The sequence below is a fragment of the Mus caroli genome, unplaced genomic scaffold (assembly GCF_978045245.1).
Source record: "Mus caroli unplaced genomic scaffold, Mus_caroli_1 scaffold_2, whole genome shotgun sequence".
Lineage (NCBI taxonomy): Eukaryota > Metazoa > Chordata > Mammalia > Rodentia > Muridae > Mus > Mus caroli.
The window spans coordinates 30,035,291-30,056,956 of NW_028227257.1; the positions used below are offsets into that span (position 1 = coordinate 30,035,291).

The following is a 21,666-nucleotide window of genomic DNA, read 5'->3' on the forward strand; positions in this document are numbered from 1 at the left end:
CAGAGAACTTTCACTCTAATATCTCTCCACCTGATGCTCTGCCCAAGCCTGTCACTAGTTGGGTTCTCTTGGAGTTTATAAACACATCCATTGTTGTCTGAAACACATCCATCTTTCCCTGAAACCTCTGCTCCAGTCTATCCCCTGGGGGATGGCATTGGATGAATAATGATCCTTCACCTTGCTCATCTTCCCCAGAAGTCTAGAAAAGTGAAACCCTTATGTTCATTACATACTTTCTTAATACCAATGGTAGCCATGGATCCACCTAAAGAGTCTCCTGGAAGATTCTTTCCACCTTCTCTATTTTCTGTGACCTCAGATGTGATATCTTGGGACAGAAGAAGTCACAGGGAAGTCATGAGAACATAGAGATACAGTACTGACTCCACTGAGCACTGAGTCAGCACCTTCTGCCTCAAGACTAGTAGAAGAGAGATAGTTGATTGTTCAGCTTCTGAACACTATGATGTGTGCTCATGTTTGTCATTTTTTGCTATATTATAGCAACCTGTATCATATTTACATACTTGCTTCAGTGCTTCATGCTTAAGGGGACTTTACAGTACAGTAACAATAGAGGAAAAAGTCAGAAATGGTAAATCGTAATTGGTCTTGACACCTATTCTTGTGTAAGTCTGGAGAAGCCACCAGACCAATGATGACCTGGCATTTCCAATCTTTTCCCCATCTTTCTCATCTATCATTTCACTAAAAGCATTCAGAAGTGATGAAATTGAAGAATTCCAAGACCGTTCACATGACTAATGTGTCTGTACAGCATGTAAAATTGGTGCCATTCATCTCTGTCCCAGTTTCTAACTTATGAACTCAAGTGCAGCACCACACTCTAGACAGAGCTTTTAAGAAAAACTGGAAACACTAAAGATATTGGAGAACAATTAAGACTAAGAAAAGTTAATATAATTTTGAAAACGGACAGAGATGAATCTTTTGATGAGAATTCGTGTGGCTTAAAGGCTTATTGTGTACACAAATATTTGTATGTTTAGTACTGGTGTCTAATCACATATCTGAAGGTGAAGAATTTTATCCTTTATTATCCCATATTAATGCTATCTGTGGGTTTGGCAGTCTTCCCTGTAAGCAGCACAGGTGTCTGCTCCTTCCTGCTGAGTCTACTTAGGTGGGATTGAGGTTAGTAAAAGGAGAGTACCAGCAGTAATACTTGTGACCTCCTGAGACTAAGTGTACTGGCTATTTTGTGTCAACTTGACACAGCTGGAGTTGTCACAGAGAAAGGAGTTTCAGTTGAGGAAATGCCTCCATGAGATCCAACTGTAAGGCATTTTCTCAAATAGTGATCAAGGGGGAAAGGCCCCTTGTGGGTGGGACCATCTCTGGGTTGGTAGTCTTGGGTTCTATAAGAGAGCAGGCTGAGCAAGCCAGGGGAGGCAAGCCAGTAAAGAACATCCCTCCATGGCCTCTGCATCAGCTCCTGCTTTCTGACCTGCTTGAGTTCCAGTCCTGACTTCCTTGGTGATGAACAGCACTATGGAAGTGTAAGCCGAATGAACCCTTTCCTCCCCAACTTGCTTCTTGGTCATGATGTTTGTGCAGGAATAGAAACCCTGACTAAGACAAATTGGTACCAGCATAGTGGGGTATTCCTGTGACAACCTGACCATGTTTGGGGGAGGACTGTGGAAGGACTTTGGAACTATGGGCTAGAAGATCCATCCGTGTTAAGTGCTCTGTCAGATGTTGTGTAGGAGCTTGGAAGATAATGTTGAGAACAGTGCAGAAGATGGAGGCCTGGCTTGTGAAATTTCAGAGGGAAAATTAAAAACTCTTTTCAGGGCCATTGCTATTTTGGATTGTGAAGATTCTGTGGTTCTGGTTAGCTGGGGCTGAAGAATCAGCTGTGATTAACAAGATACCAGAACTACTAAAGTGAAAACTTTTTCTTACTGGGACTATTGATGCTGGTTAGCTGGAGCCAAGAAATTAGCGGTGATTAAGAAGAGACCAGCATTATTGAGGTGACATCTTCTGGGAAGTGTTTTCGGAGAGCACAGAGGCTGTGTTCCAGAGATAACCAAGGTTTTATTTTGTGCTGCAGCAGGACTTGGTAATGTGTAAGAGTCACCCAGGTGGTACTGGTTTTGGAGGCATGAAGGGGTCATGAAGAATGGCTGAGGCTCGGCACTCTGAGAGGCCATGGAAGGCCATTGGCGAAGGTGCAGCCTCGGTTGCCATTGATGGCCCCGGACTGATGGGGTCATGCAGTGTTTTGGAGATGCCAGTACCATGAGATGACCACCAGGAACAGCAGCAGCAGTGAAGTACAGGAATCTGGAGCCTAGAGGACAACACGTGTGCTACAAAGGGCATGGCTGGAGAAGTGACCTTGGAGGAGCCCTTGGAGGAGCCCAGAAAATCGTGAGTTGGATAGCAGACATTGGATGGTTCGAGACTGACTTTAGCTTTTGATTGTGACTGTGCCCTGATATTTTTTCCTCTTGAAGGAAGTTTTTTAGTGAAGCCCACAGTTAAGAGACTTTTAATTGTAAAGACTTTGGATTTTAAGAGAGATTGAAATTTTAAGAATATATAAAGACTGTGGGACTTTTAAAGTTATTTAGATCTTGGGGATGAATAAGAATGTAAGGGTTGAGGGCCACAAGCCTCTTCCAGTCAGAAAAGCACCTGGGTAGCAAGGGCGCAGGGTTGGCTGACACTCACCAGCTACCCACAACACCCGCCACAGGATCTTAAGACTTCTGGTGAGTGGAACACAGCTTCTGCTCCAAACCAATTGCGCATGAGACCTGAGACTGCATTAGTTAGGGAAGCAGAAACCGGCCAGAGTAGGGCCACAGGCCTCATCCGGCCGGATCAGCACCTGGGTAGCTAGAGCGCAGGGTCGGCTGACACCCGCCAGCTACCCACGACCCCCGCCACAGGATTTTGAGACTGCTGGTTAGTGGAACACAGCTTCTGCTCCAGTCCAGTCACGCAGGACCTGAGACTGCTCTGGTTGGGGAGAGAGAAATCCGGCCTACATAGGGCCACAAGCCTCTTCCAGTCAGAAAAGCACCTGGGTAGCAAGGGCGCAGGGTCGGCTGACACTCGCCAGCTACCCACAACACCCGCCACAGGATCTTAAGACTTCTGGTGAGTGGAACACAGCTTCTGCTCCAAACCAATTGCGCGCGGGACCTGAGACTGCATTAGTTAGGGAAGCAGAAACCTGCCTGAGTAGGACCACAGGCCTTTTCCTGCTGGACCAGCACCGGGGTACTGCCAGCGACCCACGACCCCCGCCACAGGATTTTGAGACTTCTGGTGAGTGGAACACAGCTTCTGCTCCAATCTTTAAACAGTGACAACAACAACAACTAACCCCAGAGATTACCAGATGGCGAAAGGTAAACGTAATAATCTTACTAACAGAAACCAAGACCACTCACCATCATCAGAACCCAGCACTCCCACTTCGCCCAGTCCAGGGCACCCCAACACACCGGAAAAGATAGACACAGATCTAAAAGCATATCTCCTGATGATGGTAGAGGACTTCAAGAAGGACTTTAATAACACACTTAAAGAAATACAAAGGAACACTGGTAAACAGGTAGAAGACAATAAAGAGGAAGCACAAAAGTTTTTTAAAGAATTGCAGGAGAACACTGCTAAAGAGTTACAAATCCTTAACGAAAAACAGGATAACCTAATCAAACAGGTAGAAGTCCTTACAGAAAAACAGGAAAACACATCCAAACAGATGATGGAAATGAACAAAACCATACTAGACCTAAAAAGGGAAGTAGACACAATAAAGAAAACCCAAAATGAGGCAACACTGGAGATAGAAACCCTAGGAAAGAAATCTGGAACCATAGATACGAGCATCAGCAACAGAATACAAGAGATGGAAGAGAGAATCTCAGGTGCAGAAGATTCCATAGAGAACATCGGCACAACAATCAAGGAAAATGTAAAATGCAAAAAGATCCTAACTCAAAACATCCAAGAAATACAGGACACTATGAGAAGACCAAACCTACGGATAATAGGAGTGGATGAGAATGAAGATTTTCAACTCAAAGGACCAGCAAACATCTTCAACAAAATTATAGAAGAAAACTTCCCAAATCTAAAGAAAGAGATGCCCATGAACATACAAGAAGCCTATAGAACTCCAAATAGACTGGACCAGAAAAGAAATACCTCCCAACACATAATAATCAGAACAACAAATGCTCTAAATAAAGATAGAATACTAAAAGCAGTAAGAGAAAAAGGCCAAGTAACATATAAAGGCAAGCCTATCAGAATTACACCAGATTTTTCACCAGAGACTATGAAAGCCAGAAGATCCTGGACGGATGTTATACAGACACTAAAAGAACACAAATTCCAGCCCAGGCTACTATACCCAGCCAAACTCTCAATTAACATAGATGGAGAAACCAAAGTATTCCACAACAAAACCAAATTCACACATTATCTCTCCACGAATCCAGCCCTTCAAAGGATAATAACAGAAAAAAACCAATACAAGGACAGGAACCACGCCCTAGAAACAACAAGAAGGTAATCCCTCAACAAACCTAAAAGAAGACAGCCACAAGAACAGAATGCCAACTTTAACAACAAAAATAACAGGAAACAACAATTACTTTTCCTTAATATCTCTTAATATCAATGGACTCAACTCCCCGATAAAAAGACATAGACTAACAAACTGGCTACACAAACAAGACCCAACATTTTGCTGCTTACAGGAAACTCATCTCAGAGAAAAAGATAGACACTACCTCAGAATGAAAGGCTGGAAAACAATTTTCCAAGCAAATGGTATGAAGAAACAAGCTGGAGTAGCCATTCTAATATCTGATAAGATTGACTTCCAACCCAAAGTCATTAAAAAAGACAGGGAGGGACACTTCATACTCATCAAAGGTAAAATCCTCCAAGAGGAACTATCAATCCTGAATATCTATGCTCCAAATACAAAGGCAGCCACATTCATTAAAGAAACTTTAGTAAATCTCAAAGCACACATTGCACCTCATACAATAATAGTGGGAGACTTCAACACACCACTTTCACCAATGGACAGATCATGGAAACAGAAACTAAACAGGGACACAGAGAAACTAAGAGAAATTATGAATCAAATGGATCTGGCAGATATCTACAGAACATTCTATCCTAAAACAAAAGGATATACCTTCTTCTCAGCACCTCATGGTACCTTCTCCAAAACTGACCACATAATTGGTCACAAAACAGGCCTCAACAGATACAAAAATATTGAAATTGTCCCATGCATCCTATCAGATCACCATGGACTAAGGCTGATCTTCAATAACAAAATAAATAATAGAAAGCCAACCTTCACGTGGAAACTGAACAACACTCTTCTCAATGATACCTTGGTCATGGATGGAATAAAGAAAGAAATTAAGGACTTTTTAGAGTTCAATGAAAATGAAGCCACAACATACCCAAACTTATGGGACGCAATGAAAGCATTTCTAAGAGGAAAACTCATAGCTCTGAGTGCCTCCAAAAGGAAACTAGAGAGAGCACACATTAGCAGCTTGACACATACCTAAAAGCACTAGAACAAAAGGAAGCAAATTCACCCAAGAGGAGTAGATGGCAGGAAATAATCAAACTCAGGGGCGAAATCAACCAAGTGGAAACAAGAAAAACTATTCAAAGAATCAACCAATCAAGGAGCTGGTTCTTTGAGAAAATCAACAAGATAGATAAACCCTTAGCCAGACTCACTAGAGGGCACAGGGAATGCATCCTAATTAACAAAATCAGAAATGAAAAAGGAGACATAACAACAGATCCTGAAGACATCCAAAACACCATCAGATCCTTCTACCAAAGGCTATACTCAACAAAACTGGAGAACCTGGATGAAATGGAGAAGTTCCTAGACAGATACCAGGTACCAAAGTTGAATCAAGATCAGGTTAATGATCTAAACAGCCCTATATCCCCCAAAGAAATAGAAGCAGTCATTAATAGTCTCCCAACTAAAAAAAGCCCAGGACCAGATGGGTTTACTGCAGAGTTCTATCAGACCTTCAAAGAAGATCTAATCCCAGTTCTTCACAAACTATTCCACAAAATAGAAACAGAAGGTACTCTACCCAACTCCTTCTATGAAGCCACAATTACTCTGATACCTAAACCACAAAAAGACCCAACAAAGCTAGAAAACTTCAGACCAATATCCCTTATGAATATTGATGCAAAAATACTCAATAAAGTTCTTGCTAACCGAATCCAAGAACACATCAAAACAATCATCCATCCTGACCAAGTAGGTTTCATCCCAGGGATGCAGGGATGGTTCAATATACGGAAATCCATCAATGTAATCCAGTATATAAACAAACTCAAAGACAAAAACCACATGGTCATCTCGTTAGATGCGGAAAAAGCATTTGACAAGATCCAACACCCATTCATGATAAAAGTCTTGGAAAGAACAGGAATTCAAGGCCCATACCTAAACATGATAAAAGCAATCTACAGCAAACCAGTAGCCAACATCAAAGTAAATGGTGAGAAGCTTGAAGCAATCCCTCTAAAATCAGGGACTAGACAAGGCTGTCCACTTTCTCCATACCTATTCAACATTGTACTGGAAGTCCTAGCCAGAGCAATTCGACAACAAAAGGAGATCAAAGGGATACAAATTGGAAAAGATGAAGTCAAAATATCACTCTTTGCAGATGATATGATAGTATATATAAGTGACCCTAAAAATTCCACCAGAGAACTCCTAAGCCTGATAAACAGCTTCGGTGAAGTAGCTGGATATAAAATTAACTCAAACAAATCAATGGCCTTTCTCTACACAAAGAATAAACAGGCTGAGAAAGAAATTAGGGAAACAAAACCCTTCTCAATAGTCACAACTAATATTTAATATCTTGGCGTGACTCTAACTAAGGAAGTGAAAGATCTGTATAATAAGAACTTCAAGTCTCTGAAGAAAGAAATTATAGAAGATCTCAGAAGATGGAAAGATCTCCCATGCTCATGGATTGGCAGGATCAACATTGTAAAAATGGCTATCTTGCCAAAAGCAATCTACAGATTCAATGCAATCCCCATGAAAATTCCAAATCAATTCTTCAACGAATTAGAAAGTGCAATCTGCAAATTCATCTGGAATAACAAAAAACCTAGGATAGCAAAAACTCTTCTCAAGGATAAAAGAACCTCTGGTGGAATCATCATGCCGGACCTAAAGCTCTACTACAGAGCAATTGTGATAAAAACTGCATGGTACTGGTATAGTGACAGACAAATAATAGAATTGAAGACCCAGAAATGAACCCACACACCTACGGTCACTTGATCTTCGACAAGGGAGCTAAAAATATCCAGTGGAAGAAAGACAGCATTTTCAACAAATGGTGCTGGCACAACTGGTTGTTAACATGTAGAAGAATGCGAATCGATCCATTCCTATCTCCTTGTACTAAGGTCAAGTCTAAGTGGATCAAGGAACTTCACATAAAACCAGAGACACTGAAACTTATAGAGGAGAAAGTGGGGAAAAGCCTTGAAGATATGGGCACAGGGGAAAAATTCCTGAATAGAACAGTAATGGCTTGTGCTGTAAGATCGAGAATTGACAAGTGGGACCTCATGAAACTACAAAGCTTCTGCAAGGCTAAAGACACCATCAATAAGACAAAAAAACCACCAACAGATTGGGAAAGGATCTTCACCTATCCTAAATCAGATAAGGGACTAATATCCAATATATATAAAGAACTCAAGAAGGTGGACTCCAGAAAGTCAAATAACCCCATTAAAAAATGGGGCTCAGAACTGAACAAAGAATTCTCACCTGAGGAATACCGAATGGCAGAGAAGCACCTGAAAAAATGTTCAACATCCTTAATCATCAGGGAAATGCAAATCAAAACAACCCTGAGATTCCACCTCACACCAGTCAGAATGGCTAAGATCAAAAATTCAGGTGACAGCAGATGCTGGCGGAGATGTGGAGAAAGAGGAACACTCCTCCATTGTTGGTGGGATTGCAAGCTTGTACAACCACTCTGGAAATCAGTCTGGCGGTTCCTCAGAAAATTGGACATAGTACTACCGGAGGATCCAGCAATACCTCTCCTGGGCATATATCCAGAAGATGTCCCAACCGGTAAAAAGGACACATGCTCCACTATGTTCATAGCAGCCCTATTTATAATAGCCAGAAGCTGGAAAGAACCCAGATGTCCCTCAACAGAGGAATGGATACAGAAATTATGGTACATTTACACAATGGAGTACTACTCAGCTATTAAAAAGAATGAATTTATGAAATTCCTAGCCAAATGGATGGACCTGGAGGGCATCATCTTGAGTGAAGTAACACAATCACAAAGGAACTCACACAATATGTATTCACTGATAAGTGGATATTAGCCCAAAACTTAGGATACCCAAGATATAAGATACAATTTGCTAAACGCATGAAACTCAAGAAGAATGAAGACCAAAGTGTGGACACTGTGCACCTTCTTAGAATTGGGAACAAAACACCCAGGGAAGGAGTTACAGAGACAAAGTTCGTAACTGTGATGAAAGGATGGACCATTTAGAGACTGCTGTATCCAGGGATCCATCCCATAATCACCTTCTAAACGCTGACACCATTGTATACACTAGCAAGATTTTGCTGAAAGGACCCAAATATAGCTGTCTCTTGTGAGATGATGCCGGGGCCTAGCAAACACAGGAGTGAATGTTCACAGTCAGCTATTGGATGTATCACAGGGCTCCCAATGGAGAAGCTAGAGAAAGTACCCAAGGAGCTAAAGGGATCTGCAACCCTATTGTTGGAACAACATGATGTACTAACCAGAACCCCGGAGCTCTTGTCTCTAGCTGCATATGTATCAAAAGATGACCTAGTCGGCCATCAATGGAAAGAGAGGCCCATTGGACTTGCAAACTTTATATGCCCCAATATAGGGGAATGCCAGGGCCAAAAGAGTGGGAATGGGTGGGTAGGGAAGTGGGGGGCGCTATGGGGGACTTTTGGGATAGCATTGGAAATGTAATTGAGGAAAATATGTAATAAAAATATTAAAAATTAAAAAAAAAGAATGTAAGGGTTGAGGCTTACTAGTGATGTGTTTGTGTGTCAACTTGACAAGGGGTCAATTGTACTGGCTATTTTTGTGTCAACTTGACACAGCTGGAGTTATCACAGAGAAAGGAGCTTCAGTTGAGGAAATGCCTCCATGAGATCCAACTGTAAGGCATTTTCTCAATTAGTGATCAAGGGGGAAATGCTCCTTGTGGGTGGTGCCATCTCTGGGCTGGTAGTCTTGGTTCTATAAGAGAGCAAGCTGAGCAAGCCAGGGGAGGCAAGCCAGTAAAGAACATCTCTCCATGTCCTCTGCATCAGCTCCTGCTTCCTGACCTGCTTGAGTTCCAGTCCTGACTTCCTGTGGTGATGAACAGCAGTGTAGAAGTTTAAGCTGAATAAACCCTTTCCTCCCCAACTTGCTTCTTGGTCATGATGTTTGTGCAGGAATAGAAACCCTGACTAAGACACCAAGTAAGAGGAGTTTGTATTGACTGCATCTGTAACAGAACATTTGAGCTGGATCCCTGAACTGTCATTTAAGAAACCAACAACCTGAAGGCTGCCACTCTGTGGTGCAGAATAGTGTAGCCTAATGGTGAGTCAACATGGGGACTCTAGGAAACAGATTATGGAAGGGCACCCAACTTCCCCAGCTTCCCCAGCCTGCACTTTCCCAGGTCCAGATGTCCTTAGTTTGTGCTCACATTTAACTGGTACTAGAAGACCAGGCTGATCCTCCAAGATGTTGATATACTAAATCTGGGGCCATCTGGATGCAGCAGTTGAAAAAATTATGACAAGTTTTCTGCTGTCCTGTTTCTCATGCTGTCCCTTAAACCTGCATCATACCATTAGTACAAAATACAATCTAAAGCCACCTCAAAAGTCTACCTTTCATCTAGCTTCTCTAAACTCTGACTCTGACCCATTCCTTCTGCCTAGTAGCCTAGACTCTCTCCTCTGTCCAGCACAATGTATAGGTTTGATTCTTGACACAGCATTCTGCATCTGGGTCAGTCCAGAGGCCCAATAGCACTTATATCAACACATGTGCACTCAGGGCAGCACAGCATAGCCTACACCCCAGGCGTGGAGTGTTCTTCATTCTTCTCAGCTGTGTCTCTGAGCTTTAAAACCACCCAGAAATGCAGGGTGAGCAAACTGTTCTAGAAGTGCTCTCACTGCTGTGGGGCATGAGCCAAGTCTGCCACCACAGAAAGAAGGCACACACCCACTCAGAGAGCAGAGGGATGCCTTCCGACTGCAGTCTTGGGGAACCCAGAAGAGCTCTCTTGGGAGGGAAGGCGGTGGAAGTAAAGCACACAGTGTATGGAGCATCCTGGCACAGAGCAGGGGCAAACAGTATGACTAAAACAAGGCTTTTATTCACTTGTTGCAAGTATTTATTTTTACTAATTGTATGTTTTAAATCTTGCTTTCAATTCTTTATGTAAAACACAGAGTATGAATTTAGTTTACCTATGGCTTGCCTACTTACCAATGCTAAGGTATTCAGCCACAGGCTAGACATATCCAGTCTTCTTTTTACATACTTGTATACATTCTTCTTATATTCATTTAGAGATTATTATAATGGGAATTATCATACTCCTTAGAAACTGTGAATTACATGATTACATGCTCTGTCCCCTTGTACCTTATTCAAATTCCTGATCTATAGGATCAGGAATCTATAAGCTTGGAGTCTGGGTGACAGTGTGTTAAGTAACAACAACAACACAAACACACATACACACACATACACACACACACACACACACACACACACACACACACACACACGAAAAATCTGATTTCCTAATACCTAAGATCATACAATTTCTAATGTAGTTCTTTTTATTTTGATAAAACCCAAATCACATAAAATTATGAACATCTTATATTAACTACTATTGTGCTATGTTCCCTCAGAATGTGTCATGATCCTGTGAGGGGAGATGCAATCTTGTTTAACCCAAGTAGCTTATTTCCTACATGTTGCATGCTTCTTCCAGGTCCCCATATTGCTGTCCCTAGCACTGGGCTCCCAGGAATATATTTTAGAGTGCATTATCTGTCTTTACTTTTCATGATAGATTGACAGTAATTGCAAACCCTCTAAGGGGTCCAATTGGCCTCATCTTGAGTCTGGGCTGGTGTAAAGTCTTGCCACTGACCAGAAGAACAGGATGGAGCTGACATTGTATGAAGTGGAGATATTTGCAGAAAGCTGCCACCTTTCTGTTCATGTATCACCATTTGTAACACATGGAAATCAACTGTTTCAAAGCTACTGTGCTGCGAGCAAGCTCAGTGATCAGACATGTAGGTGCTTGGCCCAATTCTGGGGTAAGAGCAAACCAACACACTCCAATCTCAAACATTTGGGAAGTCTACAGAGGGTGATAAATGGGCTCCATGGACCTCTGTTTAAATCCTTACACAGTGAGCCATGAGAATGCAGATGGGGGAGATTTCTTACACAGCAATAGATGATCTGTATAACCTGTCAACTATTTGCCAATAACTAAGATCATAATATTTTCAAATGTAGTTATTATTATTATTGTGAAAAGCACACTATCATGAAATTCCCCCTCTTAACCATTTTCTACTATATAGTACAAATAGAATTAAATGTAATTTTGTTACTCTGTAAGGGATCTCTGAAAGCTTTTCATTTTGTAATCTGAAACTCCATAACCAATAAACAATAGCCCACTATTTTCTCTCCTGCTATTTGCTAGCAACCAGCATCCTACTTCCAGTTTCTATAGGGTTAACCACTGGTATGTATCATTTGTGACTGGGTTATTTTACTTAAGTCTCCAATGTTCATCCAGGCTTTAATATCTATCAGAATTTCCTTTTTTTAATGGTTCAGCAATATTCCATTTTATGCATACAGTGCTTTAATTATTCATTTATCTGTTGATTGCTTCCATATTTTAGTTTTCTTGAATAATGTGGCTATGAACAGGGGCATGAAGTATATCAATATTTTGCTTTCAACTATCTTGGATATATACACTGAAGCAGGATTGCTGGATCACAGGGTAATGCTGTTTGGTCTTCCGTGCCTCTATTTTCTTTTTCACAGTGGTTGCCAGACTTTACAAACTAACATCTATGGATCCACTTTCTGAACATCATTGTTAAAACTTGCCTGGATGTGAGATCAGTAAATGTACATTTTACCACTTGATTTTATTATCTGGTAGGATGATTCTTAAAGAAATGTTTAGTATTGAAGCCTCATTATTCCTTCATGAATCTGTGACTCACACCACCAAGCTCAAAAGGCAATGAAAACTGACATTCTAATTAAACAGAGTTAGCCTGGCAATCACCATGGAGAAAGGAGTGATAGCCCATGACCATGGAGGCTTCCTGTTCTCTTACTCCATGATAAAATCTACACAGCTTGCACTCTGGATCTCAAGCACATTTTGTCAACATAAATTCTTAATAACCCATCTTTCATGGTCCTAGTAATGCCAGAGTTCACCAAAATTGAAGACATTGAACTTGAGAGGAGTGTACCACCAGGATAACTTGGATACCCAACCTGAGCTCTGAATAAAGTTACCAAGAATCTAGAAGAAGCTAGAGATAAAGGTGGGCATATGGCATGCTTACATACACATGCTTGTGCACATATGAATATGTGCATAACAAGGATAAAAGGAAACACATGTTTTGGGATTAGTAGTAAATACTGATGAGACTAGAGGGCCTACAGTTACTATTTCAACAGCTTCATATTCCTATCTATGTGGCTCGAACGCAGATGCCCAGGGAAGGCTGGTGAGACAGCCAGAGGCAGATGTTCAATTTAGCCAGCTTGTCCTTGGACAATCCTAACATCCAGAGGGCAGGTAGAAGGAACTGCAGGAAGCTACTGTGAAAGGGTGGTTAGCGATAGGTCCAGATGTGTCCAGTAAGGAGGAGTGCCTAGGAAGGTAGGGTGAGTAGTTAGGTCAAGAAAAGAACAACAAAGCCTCTGGGAGTGGACACTGCACTTCTGAGTACTCCTCCCAGATGAAGTAGGAAGTGGGAAGAAAGCTGGTGGATAGCAGAGGACCTGCAGAGAGTGTTCCCACCAAGAAACATTCCACAAAATGAACTGGAGGCTGAGTTTTGGGTTCTGTCTTAGGACAGAAAAATCAGCTGTGAGCCAGATGTCTCCACAGTGATCTCTGACTTATGGTGGTTCCACTTTAGATTCCCCAAGTCTATGGTGGTACAAAGTGATAATTATTCAGCAAAGACTATGGTTCTGGAATTTGAACTTGGTTCTTCTCTGGTCTAGTGCTCTTGAGTCTGGTTCTTTTCACCTTGTTATCCAGCGCAGAGAGCTGTAGCCACTGAGAGTCCCACTATGCCAAAGGGAAACCAACTGAGAATTCAACACATGTGTTATTAAACCATTTAGATGCTTGGCAGGTTGGGTGCTGGGGTGGTTTGAATGAGAATATTCCTTGTAGGCTCAGGTATTGAACTCTTAATCTCTATTTGGTGGTTGTGCTGTTTGGTGTGCTTTAGGTGGTTCAGCCTGGCTGGAGAAAGAACACCACTGGGTTAGGCTTTGAGATTATATGACCTCATTCTATCTGGTTCCCTTTCTCAGCTTAATGTTTACAATTAAAGATGTGAGTGCTCAGCTTCCTGCTTCTGTCATTTCTTGCCCACTACTTGCTACCATGCCTCTTTACCATGATAGATTCATACCTCTGGAGCCGTAAACCCAAACAAACTCATCCACCTATAAATTGATTCTGATTATGGTATTTTACCACAGCAACAGAATGGCAACATACAGCTGTGTTCAGTGCAGTTCAAACTTACCATATTTCATCATAGGATTGGTTTCTCAGGGCAGAATTCCATTGTAAGCTAAGGAAAATCTGAAAATCAAAACCAACAGTCATGCCACTGGGCAGCTTGGTTAGGAATTCTTATTATGGTCTAAATGCGAAACAATAGCACCAGCTTCTATGTTTAACCTTGGCCCCCAGATAGAGACCTACTTTAGAAGTTTGTGGAAGCTTTAGGGGTGGTACTTAAATGGAAAATGTAAGTCACAACAAAATGAAAATCTTCCTTATCAGAATAAATGGAGGCAAAGCCTATGAACTGAAAACTCTTAGATGGTAAACAAAAATAAACCTCACTTGCATTGTTTCTGCCAGCCATTTGATCACAAGAATGTAAAAGTAACCACCACAGTCCTCTCACCCTTTGATTTGGCCCTTCAGAGACAGTCAAGCTCATGTGTGATTCCCCCTGCCTCCCCCCAACCCCTGCCCAAACACACAAAGGTACTGGCTTAAAGACCACTGAACAGATTCCAACTCACTAAAATGTATTTCTGAAATATATAAGTCTCTGAGTGCCACTTTCAGGAAGACCAGAATTTCTGGGCAGTAAATGCAGAGGAGAAAGGGAGAGGGAGGGGCAGACAGAGGAAGCAAGCAGGCACCAAAAAGCAAGAATAACCAAAACAAAACATTTCCATACCCTGGAAAAAGATTAATGCCACAAGCAACACAAGAACAAGGGTAACCTATTTAGTCTAGGTGGTTGTTCTGGGCAATAAGAACCTCCCCTCTGGCTGCCTGGATGTTTTACAGATGATTTCTGTTCCCCTGTACTCTTGTATAACTGAGTCATACCTTGCCTATACCCCAGGTCTCACTTGCAGATTTGCTGTAGGCTTTGTACCCTAGGAATGCCATCTAAACTGCACAGATAGAGAAGTAACCTAAGTATGCTTTGCTCCACTTGGCATTTCCCATGCGGCAGACTAATATGAATCTCTTTGCCTTTTGCACAGGATGCATGACACTCCTAAAAGTTACAGTAAGTTCCAGCAATATCAGGAGGCCTTGGCAGCCAAGTATGGCAGGTGAGATAACATGGCCTTTGTAGACAGCCACAAAAGCAAGTGTGCCCTAAAGATGTGCCTCTGCAACAATACCCCACTCTTGCAACATAAGGCTGGACAGCAGGTTGGCACCCTCTGGCTCTCTGGTCATGCCAAGTGTCCAAGTGTGGAAACAGGGGCATCTCCAGAGTGTGCTGCGAAAACCAAATGGAGTCAGAGGCATACTTCACATCTCCCCTCTCTTCTTGTTCACTCCCCCCTTTCCCTCCTTGGTGCTACCATCTGGCCAGGGAGAGACATCACTAGCAATAAGGATCTAAGAGTTGAAGCCTGTGTTAGCATTTCTGTGCCAACAGTCATAGCATGACGCAAACAAGCCATACAAGCTTTGATCTGGCCCCTCCATTCAGATAGGCCAGCATTTCCTAAATCCACTAGCTCATCTAGAATTCAAAAGAAGTCACACAAATGTCTTCAGAGACAGCTATCCATCTATGATGTGAGGAGTTGAACAAAAGACTAGTATTTCCAACCCAGCCCAAGTATAAACCCCAAGGCCCTGAAGTTTAGAAAATGAGGTCAGAAACACTTGGACTCTGGAAGATCCTCAACCTTGCAGCAGTGACTGAGGCCCATCATGGACTAGTACTCAGCTCTATATTATTTCTTTCAGGACAATGCTCCTTACAAAGCCCAGTTTCTATTGAAGTGCTAATGTCTCCCTGAGCCCATGGTTCTCCCAAAGCTAGCCCTATGTCACCTGTACATCCAAATAATTTCCAGGACACTATAGGTCTGAGAAAGAAGAAGACATTTGTTACGCACCCTATCAAGGCTCACCATGTTCCTGCTATGGCACCACTCACCCACCCATCATCTCCACACTACACTTATTTCTGTTCCACTTCTTTGACATTGCCAATCCTGAAGTCCCTTCACACACATTCTTGACCGCACAGCTTCCTCAACCCTCATCCAGAAGACAGACATGTATCTTAGATGGAGGACAATCTATAAAGAGGTGGGACTGATTTCTCCCTAGGGACAACAGTGAATCCTAGGAACACCGACCCTTGGTTTGAAGTGTCTGTCAGAGCTGAAGCTAGCCATCATTATGTAAAGGCAACAGAAAAGGCTAAGACTATGGGGTCCAGGGTTGGAGGCAGAACTTCCTAACAGGAAGATGGTGTGGGTCGACCTTTGGGCTAGATGGAATGATCTACATTGTGTATCTTGAGTATCCGAGGCAACAGAGGGGCCATGACAGCTAAGGAGAGGTGAACAGAACCAGTTAAGGAATAAACTAATTTCCCTTAACCTATTACTCCTGAGTCCTGATGCTAAAAGGGCAGGCATAACAGTTACTGAAATACTATGAGCCTACCTGCCAGGCAGTATGTCTGTTCAAACGTGGGAAAGATAAACCTTAAATTGGTTGTAGCATGTAATTCTTAATCAGGCAAGCCTCTGCAGGCCTCTACAATAGCTAGATAACAAGACAAGGAAAGGCAAGCCTGCAGGGGTATACTGGGCCAACTTACAGCTTATACTGAATATCCCCGCTAGCACTATCTATGACTGATTTCTTTGGGTGTCAGTGTACCTGGATAACTCTGTAGGATCCTAACTGGTGGCTGGAGACAGTGCAGAATTCTTCTGAGCACAGGGTGTGAGCAAAGTGTCAATGGATTGCAGAGGAACCTTCTAGTGCAAGAAAAAAAAATGGCTAACCATTTTTTGGTAGGGAGCAAGTATCACAACTTAAACTTTGCCAAATGGAATCTTGAGGCCACAGAAAACCTGCACACTTGAAAACACTCCTACTCTAACGAACAAGAGAGTGCTAGAGGCTGGGTCACAGCTAAGCACTGGTGGAGAGAGGTCATAGCGCTCCAGTCATGTCTGCACCAGCATTTCCTGTGTCCCTGGCCATGTGTGTAGGTGATACACATCAATTAGGACAGTTTTTGAAATGTAGGATGGAGACAGGCTCAGTAATTCAGGATGCTGAAGTGTGCAGTTCTCAAAAAAGTACCTTGGAGAATCAGCAACAAGAAAGGGAGCTGCAGCATTCTACGTGTTCTGAGTCCACAAATCCATTTTCTCCCTATGGATCTGGACAAAGCTGCAATATTGTAAAAACACATCTGGGGTTCTTTTTCACAGCCAAGGTACCAGTCACTAGGAGCAGTCAGATTAGCAATGGTGCCAGTGAGCATTATGCAACAGGGCCTGGACATAGGGATCAAAGAAGCTGACTTGGGGCCCGGGATGTTCTGGTTCTGAGCCCCTTTGTGGCAGCTATACTACAGGCCACATAGGCCTTGCTGTTAGAGAAGGCACATCTGCACACACACCTTCTCACATTTCCACACACACAAACATGTACACACACAAATCAGGGTCAGAATGTAAATGAAAGGGAGAGAGTGGACTCAGAAACAAGAAGTCCGATTACTTTCCTGTCTTTCAAAGCAGCTTTAAATAAAATCTGTCTCTGTCAAGGAATTTAGAGAATGATATTCTATGCGCTGAAATAACTGATCTGAGTACCTGGGGGTTAAGTAGGGGGTAGTTTGAACATTAATCAACCAGATCCTGGTTCTATGGGTGGGGGCGGGGGGGGGGGGAGAAATGGGAGCAAGGGCAAGGCATGATCAGATAGGGACAAATCAAGACTGGGGTCCAGGTAGAACATGGCTTACAGATCCTCACTGTAGTTGATGTGCATTTAGGGAACTTTTATGAGTCATGCAGAGCAGATAAACAGTTCTGAAATCTATCTAGGAATGTCTGAGCTGCAAGCTCTAGCCAGACCCTGCTGGATCCATCTCAGACATCCCACATGGCTACTGTTCTTCTGTGAAGTCTCCCCTCCCCTCAGCACACTAAGCCCCTGCACCAGTCTTTCATGGTGTGTACAACTAATATAAACAAGGTTTCTTAGGAAGAACATATACAGGAGACAGGCTGAAACTCAGATTTTGGAGTTGAAGGTGGGTGTAGAAAAGTCTGCAACTTACTAAAGGCAATTTTAGACTCTGCAAGTCATTAAGTGTGGGGCTGGTGCCAGTCTCTCTTTGGATGAGTTGGGTATCCTAGAAATCTACTAAAGCTTGACTTAGTAGATCCCCTCTCAACATGGTACTAGTCCCAGAATTGATCTTGAGACATAAATCCACTTATTTCAAACCTGCTCTAGCTCATAGTCATCACCACCAGGTGACGACCAAGCTCATAGGAATATGTTTAAATGCATATTTTACATACCATGGGAGAATTGGTTTATATAACATCCTCTGCTTTAATTTCCTAAGGGAGAAGGCTGAATCCCAAATGTGTTGGAGGTGAGAACACTGCATCCTGCTTTCTGAAGTGTGTTTAAAGTTAAGGCAGTAGAATGTAACCTTACTGGTTCTAAGTGTTTGTAACACATTTGTGTTTTAGATATAAATACTTTTGGACCAAGAGAAATGGGGGAAACAGGTAGAGACACATCTGAATGGCAGTTCAAATAGGTCAAATGATAAATTCAAACTGAATATCATAATTGTTCAAAATATGAATTTCAACAGTAATCCTTTTCTAAAAGATGGATCTTAGGCTCTATCTGAGTTTTCTTTCTCTGAGTCACATCTCCAAAGTGCTCTATAATATAATTGAAACCCAGCTAGGAACTAAAAGGCAAAAAGTATTCACATTAAACACATTTGAACTCCAGCAGCAAGATGCTTGTCCCTGTAGTCATACTAACAGGACTCTATATATTGTTTTTATGTAAGTGACGTTCCAAAGCTATCTCTGTGCTTTCTGCTTGTTTTGTGGTGCTGGCGAGTGATTCTAGGGCCTGTGTGCACTAGACAAGCACTCTGCAACTGAGCTATATACTCAGTTCCTTTTTTTTTTTTTTTAAATTTGAGAAGTGCTCTTGATAAGTTAAGTTGCCCAAGTTGGCCATAAAGATTTCATGTAAGCCTAGGTAGGCCTTGAAATTCCAAGGCCCCTGCTTCAGCTTCTTGGGTAAGATGGATTATAAGAGGATAACAGAACTGACTTTTATTCTTAATCTCCCACATGTGTGTGATATTTTCTATTTGTGCTTACTGGTTCTAACCATTCTTCAAATCCCCACGTCCATTTGTTGTTTTACTTTAGTACCTTGTTTTACTTTATTTTCAGCAATTGAATAGATTCTTTTGTCACCTGGAAGCTTAAGATAATTTAGACTTTGTGACATACATAACATAAATCACCATGTGTCCCACATGGTAGCTGGCTTCTGTTAAAAACTTCTTTTATGGGGGCTTATCTTACAATGTGTCAGGAATCCACTTTTAGTTAGGTTAGATGCTATTGCTTATGTGGCTCTCCTCCATGGTCTCTGAAAATTGTTAGCAGATAGGACTGCTGACGTGTGTCTCACATATTCCTATGGGAGAGCTGGTCTGCCCTCACTGAGGTGTGTACACTGTCCTCCTGAGACTTGGGCCAACCACCAGTTTTAAGATGCAGATACAAGAAAGAGAAGCCCATTCTCTTTTCTCAGCTAGCCAGTGACTATATAAGCATGCACAAAGAAACCTTCAGTTAAGACATGGTGGATTGAATAAGAATGGCTTTGATAGGCTCTTATATTTGAATGCTTAGGGAGTGCTGAAATTTGAAAGGATTAGTAGATGGGGCCTTGTTGAAGGAAGTATGTCACTGGGGGACAGGCTTTGAGGTTGTAGAAGGTCAAGCCAGGCCCAAGCTGTAAGACTGTTCCTTCCTGCTGCCTGAGGGTCTGGGTGTAGAATTCTCAACTGCTCTAGCACCATGTCTGTATATGGCCATGCATCTTGCTATACTAATAAGAGACAAAACCTCTAAAAGTGTAAGCAAGCCCCAGTAAAATGCTTTATTAAGAGTTGTCATGGTCATGGTGTCTCTTCACAGCAGTAGGACACTAAGACAAGACTCAAACACACCCATTACCTGCAGCTTCTTTCCTTTAGCAAACAGTGACCATTGTAATGATTCTGTTTTCAAAATCCTGAGAAGAATGTGGGTGAAAGCCACAGAATCTCATAAAAGTGAAGAAATATTTCTAAGGTAGTTCAAAGCACCTACAGTGAAGCCCAAAGTTTGAAACAATGACCTTCCCACGGGTCTTCCTGGAAGTTCTACAGGGAGAGAGTGGCAGCCAGGAAAGAGGAGAGCTACCCTTCTTCCTTTTGCCCCTAGCACACAATCTGCTTGTAAGAAACAATGACCAAGGAACTGGGCTGCAGAGTGATGCTCAGTTGCTCGTGACCACCTTTAAGACAGATTTTTAAACTCTGCAATAATTGGAAACATGCAAGAATCTTGCACAGAGAATGCTTTAAAAAGAATCCTATCTAAAACTACCAGCTGGTCTTCATTATTGCAGTTCTGGAAGTGTGAGTAAGAACCTGGTCAGCCTGCCTTCAATGGTTGGAATATTGTCACCTTTTTAACATTGTGTCTCAATGTCCCTAGTCCAGTGTAACTAGATCATAGGCTATACCCCTCAAAACATCTCACATGAGCACATTTATGCAAAACAGCCCCATGTAACATTTCTAATCTCATTTGCTCCTACCAGCTGATTCTGACAAGTAGACACCCTATCCTTCCAACCCATAGTGTTTCTAAAAATGTGGTATCTGTTCAAACCACAGGTTGCAATACTGTGCCAGTCTATGCCTAGGGATCTGCATTCTCCAACAGGCAGGGGGACTGGAAAAGAACAAAGTGAGATGTACAGGCCTGCACTGGCATAAAACAAAAGTACCAAAGTTTTATATGAGAGGACATGATGAAAGTGCTCACTTACATGACAGTGATCACTTAACAAAAGGATAACTAAGGACCCCTTTGTACAGTGCTCTTCATAAAGGTATTTCAAAGTCTACCCAACTCTAGGAACACCACTGACATTTTTTTAGAAATAGCTTTTATCTCAGAGAAAATGTAGAGTTATACTAAGGGGCTCTGCAAGGGAAGACATTCCTCCTGCTAACTCGCCTAGCCTTCTCTGGGGTGTGGCACACCTCTCTATAGTACTAAAATCACACTGGGTACCAAATCCCAGCCTCCTAGGAGCCAGTAAGTGAGACAGGAATGCCCACCCACATAGGTTTCCTAATGAACCCCTGGAGCATGCAGCACTCTCAGTGAGCCTTGCCAACAACAGCAGTAGACAATTTACATAAGCAATTGCTCCCTAGCAAATAAGACTCACTTGAGGTGGCTAATATGAAGGACAAGTTCAGTCCATTGCAGTCCTTCCAGGTCACTGTTAAATGAGGAAGAAATTAATTGCTTATAACTTACAAATTGAGGTTTAAAGATTTTACCATTTTAAAAAAATTATTTTGTTGTTCTTGAAGCAACTAGTCAACTAAAATCTTGCTCAGACCCCAGGCAGACAGGTATAGCACATTTAAAAGGCCAGTTTTCCTCAGTAATTATAATTGTCTTTCCTCCTGCAATGGTCTACTTGTTCTTCCAATAAAAGTAGCAGGCTATCTTTTTTTCCCCCCTATGATATAAATGAGGAGAGGAATATCTTTCCTTGTATGAAAATCATCTGTGCTCTACTGAGATCATCAGTAAAAGTCATATTTTGAATCCAGAATGTAGCTCAGTGGTATAGCCATGTTTAGCA

At 42.1% G+C, this 21,666-nt stretch overlaps 1 protein-coding gene across 4 annotated transcripts in view; it reads right to left on the reverse strand.

The window, feature by feature from the left end:
• Syndig1 (synapse differentiation inducing 1) overlaps positions 1 to 21,666 on the reverse strand; it is a 185,231-nt gene that overhangs the window by 161,081 nt on the left and 2,484 nt on the right. For 2 of the 4 annotated variants that reach the window (XM_029470251.2, XM_029470252.2), the window contains exon 2: positions 13,958 to 14,016. The exons of the other annotated variants lie outside the window; for them this stretch is intronic. The gene's annotated coding sequence lies outside the window, so the exon portion shown is untranslated. The remainder of the gene's footprint in view (positions 1 to 13,957; positions 14,017 to 21,666) is intronic. 4 annotated transcript variants of the gene reach the window in all.